This window comes from Gopherus flavomarginatus, chromosome 1, assembly GCF_025201925.1.
Source record: "Gopherus flavomarginatus isolate rGopFla2 chromosome 1, rGopFla2.mat.asm, whole genome shotgun sequence".
Lineage (NCBI taxonomy): Eukaryota > Metazoa > Chordata > Testudines > Testudinidae > Gopherus > Gopherus flavomarginatus.
The window spans coordinates 180373782-180387095 of record NC_066617.1 but is presented as its reverse complement, the minus strand read 5'-3'; the positions used below and the strand labels follow the sequence as shown (position 1 = coordinate 180387095).

The 13314-nt window shown below is 45.3% G+C and overlaps 1 protein-coding gene across 1 annotated transcript in view; it reads right to left on the bottom strand.

Annotated features, from left to right (window-relative positions):
* Positions 1 to 11887, bottom strand: part of BCL9 (BCL9 transcription coactivator) — a 74100-nt gene extending 62213 nt beyond the window's left edge. The window contains exon 1 of the mRNA XM_050956605.1: positions 11555 to 11887. The gene's annotated coding sequence lies outside the window, so the exon portion shown is untranslated. The remainder of the gene's footprint in view (positions 1 to 11554) is intronic.
* Positions 11888 to 13314: the final 1427 nt, after the last annotated feature.

Sequence of the window (13314 nt, the reverse complement as noted above, 5' to 3'; positions counted from 1 at the left end):
GCTTGCTATCCCCTAATGCTGGCCCTAGCTTTTAATTGGATATGCAAAAAAGGCACAGGTGGGCCATGGAGTTGTTACAGTATGTTGGGAGGGAAGGGCGCCTCAGAAATAAAAAGGTTGAGAATCCCTGGTGCATGGAACCCAATGAATGGGCAGGGGACCGAAACAATCCTGATGCTTGCTCTCCCTGAGTACAAGTACCAGGAGAGTACTAGTGCTGCCAGCTGCACTAAACACCCCAAACTGATGTGGTCTGAGGTAAGACCGTTGGCCTTGCTCCCCTTCCATAATGACCTGCAGACATGGGCTGGCACAGACTGCACCTCCAAAAATAAAGTGTAGGAGCTGCTATGGGTTGCATGCTGCCTCCAAGGCCTGACGCTGTTGACTTTGCATCCTTTCCCCCTCCTCCCCAGCCCAACCCAGACTCTTGTTGTACGAAGCTAGAACAGAGCCCTAAGTTTGTGGTTTAAAACAAGGTCTTTTTTTGAGTATTCTGAGTGCAGTAAAGGTCAGAACAATTAGTTTCTGGGTTTGGTTTCTACTTATGCTCATGTGACTCATAAACAGCTGAATGGATTTTATGCAAGCTTTCCAAAAAAAGCTCACCTATTGGGCTGAGACCAGACATAAAACATTTCAGCCCCTAAAGATAAGCTTTGAGAAAATTAGGACCCACTGAAATGTAGGGGTCTGTGGATGAGAAGGGTTAGAAATGATAAGAGGTTAGCCATCTCCAGCTTTCACTCCCATGATGCTAAGAGACATGAATGAGAGAGCAATGATTGCCATTGTTTTCACAAGTTGATCCTGGGGATGAGTAATGATACTAGGAACTGAATTCTGGGTGACAGCAGCCAACGACGCTATTGCATGTACTGTGGGGCTGTTACATAATCCCCAAGACTAATTTATACAGAATATCCAGAAAGCAATAAGTGGTTTAATTAGCCTTTTAGAAATAGGTTAGTACTGAGGTGGAGGATACCTGGAAAACAAAAGGGTTATTTAGCCACATGCTGCTAAAGATGCTCACGTAGGAGGTCAGGGAAGTACGGTGAATTGGGTCACTTGCCTGGACTGAGTCCCAATCTCCCCTACCTCTCTGCTTTCAGGGGCCCTCACTGATCTCTGGTCTGTGCTCTCAATGCCACCCACCTTCTGGCTTGTGGTTCTCAGCCCAACCATCCAGCTGGGAAGCAAGACAGGATAGCAGGCCAGGCAAACGAACATGATGGCAAGGGTCTGGCAGTGACCTAGCATAGAGCCACAGTGGGACTGAATGAGCAGGGGAAACATGTATGAAGAGGGAGAGAAATGGCTGTGAGAGATATGAAATGTGCTGGGGCACTCCATTGGGGATGAGGGGAGTAGGCTGAGAGGTTTGTTACAGGGGCAGAGGAGGAGGGATCAGGAGCAGTTTGGATGGGAGAATGAAGGTTGAGAAGCTAAAAGAGCCCCCTATGAATAAATACTCTCTGGCAGGGATGATGTAGAGATATCCAGAGATGAGATGAGATCCCGAGAGGCAGAGAAATCACACCAGCCCTTCCTTCAAAATGGCTGTTGAGTTTTAACCCCCACCAGCACACTCTGGTGTCTCGCCCACTTGACTGATCCCCTTTTGGCTGACTGATGGACCAGTGTGGGTGAACTGTGGAGGGAGCCGCATCTAGTCTGCCTTGCCGGACAAGAGTGCCTCAATACTTAAGCACTCTGAGGAAGGCGGAACAGTTAAAGGGGAGGGGGAGGGGACTAGGCTATGCAAGAAATACAATCCCTCACCAGCTGTTTCTGGCCAATCTTCCTTCAACAAAATCCCTGTCACTCCAAGGAGGTGAAGGAGCAGGTTTTATCCACTCCAGCTTTCTTGGAGGAAAATGGAGATACAGGATGTTCCTTAAATTGTATCAAGGGGCTTTCTAAAGCAAGTGCAAGAACAATTATGCCTAAAGTGGCTCTGCTGCTTTGGTTGTCTAGACTGAGAGGGCAGGTCTCTTCCCTCGGTGGTGGTGGATCTCTTAGGCACAGAGTGTAGTTCTCCTGCCCTGCTGCATGTGGTTCTTGCTGGCAGAATGTAACTCTCCAATGGCCATGGAGGAGAGGACACTTCCATAATCCATTGGTGCTGTTTCTCTGCTTTCTGGGTGTGTATTTCCTTAGGAAAGAGAGACGTTTCCTGACCAACTGACTGTGGGACTCCCTGGGAGAGATCGCTGCTTCATGTCCCCACTGGCTCTCTTTCAGACTTAATTAGGTACCACAGGAGTTTATCACACTGCATCCAGCTAGGCTAATGATCTGTGTTTTTAGCATGGAGTGCAGATAAACTGAGACAGGGACCGGAAGCTGTGGGAAAGGAAAGGGTGGTGATTTCGTGATATTAAAAGAGGGAAAGCTCTGTGGCTGTGTTCCAGAAGAAGCAGGCAGGGTGAGCTCAGGAGGCAAGACTTGGGACTGAATCAGGCACTCTAAAGGGAAGTAGGTGCTCAGATACTCTGGTAGGGTGTGCAGTAAAAGAACCTATATAGAACAGAACAGAAAGGGATCACAGGAAGCACAATCAAAAATAGCCGCCTCACATGCAGCGGGGTCTCACCCTGTTTTGTCAGAGGGAAAGCTCCACTCTCAGGTGCTAGGGGCCTGCACTGTAGCCTCAACTGGGGTTTGTTCATCCAATTCTACGTATGCAGATAAAGTCTTTGTTTCTCCACTAATACCCACGGATGCTAAGGCTCAAGAGTAAAGCACTAGACAGAACTATGATTTGTTTGGTTTTTGGGCCACAGGCTGCTTGCTAACCATCCTGGACTTTTAAATTCAGTCCTGGGTATTCTCTGTCCTGAGAAGACAACCAAGTGTAATAAAAAATGCAAAAACTATACAAGTGGACTCCTGAAAACAGAGGGTGCTTCCATACAGAGCAGGCAGCAGGTTGAGTGCTGCCCCAATGCAGTTGTTCTGTGTGTAGCAGAACACCGGTGGCGGAACAGGCTGAGGTAGGGAAAGGATAAGCTTCCTACCTGCTTTGTACAGTCGTGGGAGCATTGTCCTTTCCTCAGAGAGCACCAGCCAGTCCTGCAGAAGCAGCTGTCATCTCCCAGGCTGCGGGGAGGAGGAGACATACAGAGAGAGGGAACACAAAAGGGGGCCAAAGTGGAGAAACACAGTTGGAAGCATTTTAGAGGGGATGGGAACAAACAAAAGAGAGGAGACAGGAGAAGAGAGTGCTACAGAATAAAGGGGGCATGCAGAGAGAGAGAGAGAGAGAGAGGAAAATGACATAGAAGAAGGGGAAGTGCAAATAAAAGGCTACAGAGAAAGGATAGATAAAAGAATCACAGTAGAAACTGAGGAGACCTGAAGGGGCAGAGAGTAAGGTAAGGACCCAGAAGGAGAAGCACTTCACCCCCTCATGAAAAAAAGAGAAGGGGGAGGTAATAATAATTACCACAATTAACACTTAGCACTTTACATCCATGGATCTCAAAATGCTTCACAAAAGGTGGGTAAAGCACTATCTCCATTTTAAAGATGGGGGAACTGAGACACAGACTTGAGTGGCACAGCGAGTCAGTGACAAAGCTGGAAAGAGACCCCTGCTCTTCCAACTCCTAGTCTGATGCCCTCTCCTTAAGGTGCTGGGGGAAGGAACAGACCTGACATTCTCCCTCCAAACACATCTGAGAGGGCCTCCCCCACAATATTGGAAGGAGAAAAGTCTGGTAGGAGGGAAAAGAGATTGTGGGGATGGAGAATCATAGGTTCTCTCAGGGGCCTCCATAGGTTTGGATAGGGACCTACACTTTCTGATATATAACCAAACCCAATTTTAGACTCTGAATTATGGATATTCATATTAAATTAATCTAAAAAACAGCAAAATAAACAACATCTGGCTGCTAGGGATGCTTGCTTAGAGAATTCTCTGCAGAGGCAGGGGGAGTGTTGACAATGCTGGTACCACTACTGGCCCACGCCAGCTGCTTGAAGGCTGGTTTCAGGGAAAACAGGGAAAGACTTGGTGTCTACAGAAACTTGTGCTATGAGAATCTTTAAGTAAATCTAACTAGTAAGACTTGATTGAAAACAAAATGTTATATATTTACAGTTTAATTTGTACTGTATACATTTCAACTTGCACTATTGAAAACATGTTTTTTGTGCCTATAAATAAATATCAAACCCCTACGCCATACACACTTGAGCCACATATCCACTGTAAGACCACAAATAAACCAACCATCTATTGCCAGTTTGCACAAACACCTACACGAGGCTCCCCAATTACTCACCCACAGGAATTATACCAAATCCTGTGTACTCCTAACCTCAGCCAACACTACATTTAAGACTCGCTTGCACAGGAACTGCCCAGCACCCCCTCCCAGATCAGTGAGTGAGGTCCAGCTGCTATAAACCTATGTTAATGGCAGGGTGCGCATGTTGTTTGTTTATTGCTGAGGAGGAATGTTTGTCACAGCTGTCAGGATTATACAAATATTTCTATGACTTCAGACAGCTTGGTATTTTTACATGCAGCTGACAGAGTGCGTAAATGTGCAGGTGAAAAATGAAAGAAACTTTAGTAAGAGACTAAAGAGAATATTCCACAGGACTGTTGAGGCTAGGCGAGGTCAGGGTCAGACACAACACTTCTAACACATACTTTGCACTTCTACAGCACCCTGTGGCCCTCAAAAGAGTTTGCAGTAAATTAAGTTTTGCCCCTATGAAGTAGCTAGGTAAACAGACGCACAGAAAGGTTAACGGGGCTTGCCCGTAATTATATAGTAAGTCAGTGGCATGGATGAGAAGAAAACCCAGTCTTAGCTTCCAGTATCCTGCTCTAGCCACTAGACTGAAATCCAAGGCAAAGAAACAGAGCAGAGGGAACTTGTGGGGTTGAGTTTCAAGCATGAGACTGAGAACAGTACAGAGCAAAAAGGAAAAATGGTGAAATTAAAGCATCCACTATAACTTAAAGACAACATTTGTGGAAACAAGTAACAGAAGGCTGAGATCTGCTGCCTAGATACTCAGGTGCTGGGTGCATTAAATATATATTGATAGATTAGATTACAAGGAAAGGCAGGTAAGGTGGAAATGGTAGCAGCCAGATACCCAAGAAGTCAAGAGGTATCCAAAAACATTTTTAAAATTCAGTGTAAGAGGAACTGAATAGATGAGAGGCCTTGCATGGCATATACAGCTTTTTACTTCAAAGCCAGCCCAGGTAAAGACAAAAACTGCTCCTCTCTCATGGCTGTTGAGAGGCATATGTGAAATGAGTTTAGTGGTCTCTACTCAGCTGAGAGAGATTCTATCACCTAGTACTGACTGGCCCTTTGCTAGCAATGTCAACATAGAAGCCAAAGAATGAATACTCGGGAAAACTGAACTACTCTCTCACCCCCAGAGGTAGTCCCACCAGGCAAGGTTGAAATCCACTGGCAGGGCAGTGTGAAGGAAACTTGCTCTGTGGCAGTCTATGCTTTATATTGTTTGGAGATAAATAAATTATTTCAGGCCTCACAGTTGTCAGTCCATCATCAGTGATCAGCACTGTGTCCAAACACAAACATATATTTTATAATTAGGCATCTCCAAAAGGCGCAGTTGGTTCTAGAAGCCAGGGCCCGGCTCCTCCAGCCACTGAACTCAATGGCTAAAGAAAGTCCTACTGACTTCAGTGGAAATTGCCCCTGCATGTTTTCATAGTTTCTCCATGATTTGTAAAATTCTCACCATAACTCCCCTGTAACTTTTCTCTACATTTACCATGAGAAACAAAGACCTAATAATCACTAATTACTTAGTTAACCCTTTCTTCCTGGAGTGAAAATATGAATGACAACACTGCAAAATGTCCAAACAAGCATTCCACTCAAAAATGCAGGTGAGTCCAATTAAACAGAGATGCTCACATTTTTAGTTCATTTTTGCACATGGAAGGCCAGATCATCAATATTTTACATGGACAGTTGTATACCTGTGCGTGCAGTTACAACATTTACACAGTCAGTTATGGCAACTGCACAGGCAAATGGGCAATGGCATGCCTAATGACCATTTGCATACACAATTACAACTAATCATATAAATTAGGCACAAAACTACATAAGCAGAATACTAAAAATCTGGCCCACATTCCTCTGTTGCAGATAAAGGTGTATTAATTAACTACCTGCCCACAGTGCAAATGGTACTGCATCATATCTTCTTGCATGTATGCTTGCAAATTGATTTTCACATTCATTTGAACCATACAGTGATCTTAAATGTATATAGTACATTGCAGCCAGAAGTATCCCAAAAATGCTTTACAAATTATACACAAAGAAAATGCTTCTCCCTGCAAGGAATTGTGGCCACCTCTAGGGTGGAATACAGCAACTGTTTAGGGCTGCAGAGAAACACTATATGACAATTTAGCACAGTGAGCGATGAATACTGTATTCAATAAACTATAGGGGAAATTTATCTAGATGGAATGCAATTTCCTGAGTTTGAATCTGGCCAAGAGCCCAGGGCTAAGACCTCACTTTTAAAAAATTGCCATGGAATCTTTAATGGTCATAAGTGGTCAGGATTTAGATTTTATATCTCATCTGAAAGACACTGAGACAAAATCATCCTGGGAATAAGCAGACATGAGATCCATTGACTTCTGTGGGAGTTGTGGCTGCCTATTGCAAGGATGAAATTGGTCCCTCACGTCCTGAAGCACTGTGTCCCCTCACAACACACTGAGAAATTGGTTCGGTACTGCCTCAGAGGGAAGCATACTGAATCACAAACACACACCACTCTCCCCGCACCCCATCATTCCAAGTTTATAACCCAGATATTGACCAGACCTTGGTTAATATGGGAGATCACCGTCTGCGGTGATATTGCTTCAGGCACTCATACTTTCTTAATCAATGTCTTGCTGTGCCTGGGAATGCGGACAATAGTTGTTATATCAAGTGTACAATAGGTTCATAATATTCTCGCTTGGGTATATATATAATGCATATCACTGAAAAGTTGTTTTGTTCTTGCTGAATGAATAGAACATCCTGGAGTACTCAAGATAACACTGAGTGCATGCATAGTTAATTTATATTAGAATTTATAACAAGTGAGTCTCACCTGTTTGTGTGTAAAAATGGATGCTTTGCATGTTTGTATAATGTTATATGATTTTGTAATACTGTACACCCCCAAAAAAACACTTAGCACTTTACAAACTTTTATCCTAGCAACCTAAAATGCACCACTTCAGGAGGTAGGTAAGTATTTAGCCCCATTTTACAGATTGGGACTGAGACACGCAGAGGTTAATGCTAGATTTACCACTGATTTGCCTAAGGCTACACATCAAATCAGTGTCGAGATCTCAAACGTTCTTAGCTTTCAGTCCCCTTGCTCAGTCCACTAGAACATACTGTCTCTCAAGTGGGCCCAGCGAAGCAGAAAGTAAGAACACTATTAGTTGAGTTGCTTATGTCGCTGTGTAGCAAAAATGTTTGGGTCTCTAGAGTGCAGGAATGGTGCTTATGATGGTCAGTATGTCTCCAGAGCTCTGTGTGTGTGTGTCCAGAGCATAAAAAAAGTGTTTGTGATTTACGTCTTCTTGGTATGTAGACAGCATTTGAGGTGTGCAAATCTTCAGTGTGCAGGAATAGTGTTTGTGACTTGAGTGTCTCTGCTATATAGAAATAATGTTGGTGGAGCAGGCTAGGAAAAACCCTGGTTTGGCAGCCTTAAACAACCAAAAATCTTGTCTGAAGAAAATAAAATATAACCGTTTACTGCCAACCCCCACAGATCCTAAACTGCACATGAAAATCCTGCAAGCACCAACTGACCAGGGCAACTCATATAAGCTTAAAAATTAAAACCAAATTGCTACTTTAGTCTCCTTTTAAACATTACCAAACAGCAGAAAAGAATGACCAATTTGCCCCCATGTCCTCCTGACACATTGCCATTGTTTGCCTCTGTCTCCATCCAGCTAGTTGCATTCTGTGTTGTACTTTAGGAGGGGCACACATGGTTTGTTCTGCATGTGCTCTCCCTTAAAGGCATGATAGGGTGTAACTGACGTCCACAAGGAAACAAGAGGCAGGAGGCCACTGCTTGTAACTGGCCTCAGGTCATACTTACTGATCAGCGCATCTACGATTTTAGAGTGCAGATCTGATCAAATCAGCAGTTTGTCCTGAAAGGAGGAAAGTGACATAAAATATGCACAAGCCTTCCTTCTGTGCTGACAGCAGATTGAGTCATCAGATGATAAGAGGAAGCAGCATCTTGTTCTCCTTGCCCCTAGCATGGACTGCTCTGACACCCGTGATGCAGTGCTAGTTTTGACTTTTGTCATCTCCCATTCACTGTTCACTATGTGCAGATTCTCAACATTTGGCCAGTGGGTTCACCACCCCAGTTTTCATGCCCATTCAGTCCTTAGCCTTTCTGCTAAGACTGCCACCAAAGGGCCAATTAGTGCTCCCTATTGTTGGGTTTTGTTTTGTGACCTGACCTTTATCCACTAGGAACTAAACTGAAGCTACACAGACATGGACAAGCCATCAGGTGGTAACTTTCACTCACTGCCGGTCTGGGCTGACTTTAAACAGGTGCCACACTGACTGTGTGTATTCCTTGTGTGCAAAAAGTGTGATATGCACATATCCCATGAGCAGAAACTGCCTTTCCTCCTATTTTACATCTTAATAAGGAGAACAAGTTGTGGTATGTTTGACTCCTGGAAAGGGGGAGGTGTGGTGTAAAAGTTTTGTAGTATGGGGTTTGTGTGTGTGATGTCTGTTTCACAAATGTGCAAGACAGCAGCTGTGGTGAGAGTCTTCTTAGGTGCACAGGACCATTGTAACGTACATAGTCACTATAGTACAGAACACATGGATCAGATTCTCAATTGCCCTTCAGCTTGTGCAGACATTTACACCGGCGTAAAGTGGATATAAATGGCTATCATTCTGATGTGACAGCATTTTGTATCCACTGTGCACTGGCGTAAACTATCACATAAGTTGCAGGGCAATAGAGAATCAGGCCATACCTGTGTATGAACTAAGTGCATTGTCCCTTTTGCAGGAATAACATGCTGTGTAGATACATGAACCATTTGTGGTTATGCATGTGGTGTTGCTGTGAATGTATGTGTGCAGAGGAGCAGTGTTTAGGGGCATGCACATAAAACGATGTATTTAATACACATTTATTTGGGGATGTGGAGTACAGGATGATCATTTTTTTGTTACCAGGTTCCAGCATAAAAACAGAAATTCAGCAACAAATCACTAACATGAGAGGCAGACCTTGAGGATCTCTGTTTATCCAGATACTTGATTTGGCCCCTGCTAAAAACCTCACCGATGCCTTCATCTCCACCTGCCTTGACATAGTGACACCTTTCTCTATGGCCCGCCTAAATCCCACCATATGCGGAATGTTGCTCTCTCCCTTTTCCTATCTGCAATGAAGTACAGCTACATCACACTTGCCCTCTGACAACTCCAGTGGCTCCCTATTCATGTCAGGATCTACTCCAAAATTCCCTCTTTTTTTAAAAAACCCTTCATTGAATTGGTCCAGCCTGTCTCTTGGATCTCCTCTCTCCCTGCTTAGTCTGTTCATCAAGCAATGGGCTCCTCTCCATCTCTTCATCCAATCTCAATGCCGTAAGTACCAGAGCCTTCTCCTCTGCAGGTCCTGCCACCTGGAACCAGGCTTCCTTAGTCCCACTGCCTCACTGTCTGTCAGTCTCATTTAAAATCTGACCTGAAATTTTTTTTTTCCTCCTCTGACTAGACGTTTCAAATTCTCCCTCTGCTATTATTTATTTCCATAACTGTGTTCTTTAATGCTATAGAGTGTATGAGACAGAGCTAGTGCAGCACGTTATATCAAACACCAGTTTTGGTTTAGTGGGGGGGTTGTTTTGTTTTGTTTTTACATGGAGGAGTGAGGCAGAGGGAAACTGAATGGAATTTCTCCTTTACATTTTTTTGCAGCACCATACAGAGCCTCCATCTTCCTAGCTAGACTGAGGAGGGTCTCAGGCCAAATTCATCTCCCTCCCACATCTCCCATTCTGCTCAGATTCTTTAACACATGATGTTTTTCTCCAGGCCTTGCTTGGAAAAGCATGAATCCCCCCCCCCCCCCCATTCCAGTTCCTATATGTCCTAGCTTGTGTCAAGACCTTAGGCTGATCAACATTTGTGCAGTTCACACTCCTGTAAATTACTTTTCAACAAATAGCAAGAATCAGGAAAACCCTAGAATTATAGTAGGTGATAAAGTTAAAAGACATCAGGAGGATCCACCTAGAGCCAAAGTTTTGCTTCAGTAAAATATCAGAATTTATCTCAAAAGAAAGAAAATTCACAAAGTCAAGAACAATTTCTGATTTTAATTTTGTAAGGATTGGGAAACAGGATTCAGGCATTACCCTCTTTTGCTATTTCACACCATCACCTCAGCAGCAGTAGGTTATAGCCACAAAACCACTAGTGAGTAAACAGACCTCACACACAGACATATTTACTCACTGATAAACAGCAATTGTAAATAAATCTCATTTAATCTCCACAATCCACAATAAAAATCTCCCAGCCCTATGGCAGTTTACAGATCTGCTTTGCTTCAGTTAGTTCCAAAAAACACAAGGTCTGGGATACACAGTGACAAAAGACCCAGGGTTTCCCTCTCCCTGGCATCTCACTATTTTTCTTTAATAGATGTACGGGGGCGGGGGGGGGAGGCGGAAGAAACCTCCAATCCCTCCTCCCACCTCATTTTCACTATTAATCGGCCAATAAATCTTCCAAAAAGACACAAGGACAGAAGCCAACAGGTGGGAAAAGCTTTTTGTTCCTTTAGACACGCTGAGACACTGGGTCGGCGCTCTCTAGTCTTGTTCTGCCAGGGTCTCTTTAATAATAAATATGTTATACTTTGTCCTTCTCTAGCACCTTCCACTTGAGGCTCGCAGGGCAGGCTACAAACATTATGGATTTTCGCCCCTTTCAGGTAGGTCACTATCACCACGTCCTGTTTGCAGATGGGGGAAAACTGAGGCACGGAGGGCGAGCGATCAAACTCTCCACCGAGTCCCCCCAGCCCCGGCAGTGGAAAAGTTTCGGGCTCCCCCCAGCTCTCCCACCGCCTGCCACGTCCCCGTAGCCCAGGGGCTGCGAGCGCCCCAGCTCTCGTGCATCGCCTCCCCAGCCCCCGGGACGCGGCAGGGTGCGATGCAATCGCGGCGGCTCCGCAGCCGAGCCCGGAGAGGCAGGAGGCCTCCAACAGCCTGCAGTGCCCCGCTTCCCCCCGCCAGCCTCCCCTTTGCCCCGGTGGCTGGAGCGGGGGGGGCGCCTTTCGGTGGGGTCCGCCCGGGGGGTCCCGCTGCGGGGCTTCTCCGGTGGGGAGCGCGGGGCCGGCCCCGCCGCCGCCACTGGAGCGGGCTCCGGCAGCTGCGGAACCAGCCCTGGAGCACGGAGCGCTCGGGCCGGGAGCAGGGGCTGCGGCTGCCAGCTCTTACCTTGCTAGGCGCGGGATTCCTGGGGAGTCATTTCGCCCAGCGAGGGGGGGGGCCGCGGCTGCCAACACAACGAGCCCCTGCGCCTGCAATCCCCGGCCTCCTGCTACCAAGACACTAGGACAACATCAAAGCAACTTAGGGGGAACACTTTAGGGGCCTATTGTCTGCTCTGGCCTGATCTGTTTTCCTTCTGCCTCCCCCTCTCGCTGCCGCGGCACTTGGTACAGCCCAGGCATTCATGCCAAGTAGCTTTCACACATGGAAGCTTGTCTCAAGCAATTGCTGACAAGCCACAAACAAGACATTCCCCCTCCCTCCGCCTCCTTTCTTCAGCATGCAAACTAAAACTCCAGTGACAGGCCTAGCTGCACACACACACCAGGCAGGCAGGCAGCTCAGTTCGCTCCTGTACTGGCGGAGCTCAGAGACAGGAAAGAGCCCAGGCTGAGTTGGGGGCAGGGAGAAAGCTGTCTGCTGTGTCCCAGTAAAATGGCAGAGGGAGAAGCTGTGCAGACAGCACTGTGCAATCAAAACCTTTTCTTTCTTTTAAGGATCCCAGTGCGAGGAGTAATAATTCAAATGAGCAACGGGGGAGAGGGATGGGGAGGGGGAGAGATAAAAAAATCAGATTGCTTACTCTGTATCTTGAGGGGGGCAGGATTTTTTGCCTAATCAAAATTGTCTCCACCTCAATCTGTTGAGATTTTAGCTTAAACGTAAACCATCCCCAGAGTTAAATAACACAATGCATTGCATCTACCACCTAAGCATTGTAAAAGTCCTACCAATCTTAATTAATTAAGCCTCCCCATACCCATTGTAGGGAAGTATCATTATCCATATTTTACAGATGAGGGAAGTGTATAGAGAATTTAGGTGATTTGTCCAAGATTACACATGGAGTTAGTAGCAAAAGCTGGGAATAGAACTGAGGAGTCCTTTGAGTTTCAATCTTCTGCTCTAACCACAAGTCCTCTCACATGGGATGTAAGAGGGCAGGTGTGCAAGCACTGGGAGGAGATGGTTTTCACTTCAACCTGAAGGATTATAACGATCAAGCCACTTTTGGAGGAAAAATTGTGAGAATCACAAGTAGTGTAAACCATAAGAGTCAGGAAGTATGGAGCTAAGGTTACACAGTGCTAGGCTCTCATTGGCCACATCCCTGTCCTCTATACCCAGGAGAGAATCAGAGGTAATTACATATGTGTATTGAGGGCAGGATTTGTAGTAGAGCTGTGCATAACTTGTTGGTTGTGGTTCACATGGGTTTGGGCAAACTTTTTTTGTTGGCTTCAATTCACAGGGTTCCTCACCCCTTGAAATTCAGGTTTATGCAAACTCAGTTCAGTAAAAGGCAAACCAAAACTTAAGTGGTGTGATTCATTAAGCTCTGTGCATTGTGTATGAATTCATGAGGGTTCATTCAGCCCAGAAGACAGACCATGTGACCAACTGTCATAAGTTTTGTAACAAAACCACAAAACTCAGTCTTGAAAAATACATGCCTGTCCAGAGACAACAAAAGGTTTTGCTTCAAGTCTCAATGGAAAAGTTTTGCACATGACTCAGTGAGTTTATTCCATAATTTCATTTGAAATAATAATAATATTCACCATCCAAGGATCTCAGAGTGATTTTACAAAGGTGGATAAGTTTTATTGTCCTAATTTCATAGGCAGAGAAAGAGACAGAGAGAGATTAAATGACTTGTCCAACGTCACATAGTGTTTCAGAAACAGAAGAGAGAGTGCAACTGT